Here is a 2,375-nt window from a genome sequence, read left to right as displayed (position 1 = left end):
CATCAATGACAGTCCTAGCCGTATTCATGAAAGGTCTTTCTAACACTACTGGGGTGTGTAGGTCTTCCTTTATATCCATTACTACGAAATCCGTAAGATACAAGAATTTTTTGACTTTCACCAAAACGTTCTCAACTATGCCCCTAGGATATAGAATTGTGTGATCGGCAAGTTGGATTGTCATTTTGGTTGGTGACAAGTCTCCTAACTCTAATCTCTTGTAGAGAGAGTAGGGGATTAGGTTGATACTTGCTCCTAAATCTGCTAGCGCATGAATGGTTCCGGATTGGTAGATTGAACACGGGAAAATGAATTGGCCTGTATCTCCTAGCTTTGGTGATAGAGAGTTTCTGGGTAATGCAGAGCATTCTTCACTCAGTGGAATTTTGTTAGAGTCTGGTATCCTCTCCTTTGTAGAAAGAAGCCTTCGGATGTATCTCTTCTGATTGGGAACTTTAGACATAGTGACCAGGAATTTTTCATCAAGTTTGAAGGAATCAAGCTTGGATGGTTCTTCTTGTAGCCTTCCAGGATAAGGTATGCGAACTGGAGTTTCATGGGTCATCTTCTGAGTATATGTCGATTTGTTCTTGAGCCTAGTTGACCTTCTCCATGGTTCTTCATCTGGGATTACGGAATCCATTTGCTTTGCTTCTTCCTCTGGGATTACTTGGCAATCTTCCCTGCGGTCGGGTTTCAAGGCGTTGTGATAACTGTCCGAGCTGCGTTTCCAAACTTTTGAGAAGATCCAATTGATTTCTCATTAGTATCTCTGTTTGATCTTTCCTGGCTGCAGTTCTCTGATTTAGCTGTTGTTGTCCTTGAATAAACTGAGTCAATTGATCATCTACTCTGAGAGCGGGGTTAGTTGCTTTTGTAATCTGGGTGGTAGGGGAATTTTTCTCAACTGGGGGACCAGTGAGTGGAAGTGGTTGATGGTAGGTCAATTGAGATTGTTGGGCTGGATAAGGTGGATAGCGATAGCAAAAAGGTTGATTGCTTCACTGAAATTGATTAACCCTAGGTGGTTGATTGAATCCGGGATTTGGTGGACGAGATGGGTATTGGACGTAACAGACTGAACCGTCAGGGTTTTCGTACTCAACTTGATATTCTTCAGTGGGTTGCGGGGTGGTACAATTAACACAAGCCTGAGCTTGGTTAACCTGATGCGGTTGCGTCTTCAATTCTCCGAGTTGTTTAGCAAGAGATTCTATCTTATCCGTTAGGGATTTGATGGCCTCTGTTTGATTGTTAAGTGCAGAGAGTGGGGCAGATGATGAAGTTGTTTCACCACTGTTCCAGTCATGATGATGCATTGTCATGTTCTCGAGCAATTCCCATGCTTCGTCTGCGGTTTGGTTCATCAGATTCCCTTGAGCTGTTGCGTCGATCGTCGTTCTATGATTTACCGTAAGACCATTGTAGAAGGTACAGATTTGGGCTGACCCTTCTAGCTGGTGATTAGGGCATTTCTTCAGCAGGGTTTTGAATCGCTCCCATGCAGTGTAAAGAGATTCATCATAACTTTGTTTGAAGTTAATGATGTCATTATTCAGTTTGGTTTGTTTACAAGGAGGGAAATATTTGGTTAGGAATTTAGTAGCCATCTCCGTCCATGACGTGATGGAATCTTTTTCCAGTCCTTCAAACCAAGTTTGAGCATGATGAGTGAGAGAATAGGGGAACAAGTATAGCTGGACTATATCTTGTCCTATCCCTGGCTGTATGTAGGAGTTTGAAAGAGATATGAATTTATCAAGTTGAGAATTAGGATCGTCGTTCGGTAATCCATGAAACTGACAACTATTCTGGATGAGCTGGATGATGTGATGTTTTAACTCGAACGATGGTCCTTGAATCTCTGGAAATCTGATTGGTCCTCCTCGACCTTCAATCAAGGGTTTCATGTTTTCTGCTAAAGTAATGCGTAACGCCATTTGATTTCTGATTCGTGCTTCCTTGCATGCTTTAGAGATTATAGCGCCTGGATCAGGTACGAATAACAACGGCCCTGGTCTAGATCGGGTTTGGGTCATACACTGGGTATGCCTTTTTGTTTTTAACTTTTTGCAAATAAACTAAGATAATCTAAAGTAAGCTAAACTAGTCTAAGGTAATCTAATTCTAAGGTAATCTAATTTTATCTAGTTTGATCTAAGGTAGTCTAAAGTAATCTAAGGTAATCTAATTTAATTAACTAACTATCCTACGGTTGAATATGTTTTTGGTTCTGGCTACTGATTCCCTGGTATTTCGGTAACAGAGCTCCGCACGAACTATTCAACAAACCAAGTGGCCAGGCCAACTACGGAGAGGTAAGGTCCTTTTGGTCCCAATATAATTGGCGACTGTTCAGAAAATCCAACAACCAA

At 41.6% G+C, this 2,375-nt stretch overlaps 1 non-coding gene across 1 annotated transcript; it reads left to right on the top strand.

Moving 5' to 3' along the window:
* Nucleotides 1-1,455: 1,455 nt before the first annotated feature.
* LOC139895333 (small nucleolar RNA R71) lies at nt 1,456-1,562 on the top strand. Its single transcript, XR_011775789.1, has one exon. It is a non-coding gene; the product is annotated as a small nucleolar RNA R71 (small nucleolar RNA).
* Nucleotides 1,563-2,375: the final 813 nt, after the last annotated feature.

Source organism: Rutidosis leptorrhynchoides, chromosome 2 (assembly GCF_046630445.1).
Source record: "Rutidosis leptorrhynchoides isolate AG116_Rl617_1_P2 chromosome 2, CSIRO_AGI_Rlap_v1, whole genome shotgun sequence".
Lineage (NCBI taxonomy): Eukaryota > Viridiplantae > Streptophyta > Magnoliopsida > Asterales > Asteraceae > Rutidosis > Rutidosis leptorrhynchoides.
Note: the sequence above shows the minus strand (reverse complement) of the source record. Positions and strands in the feature narration are given on the sequence as shown.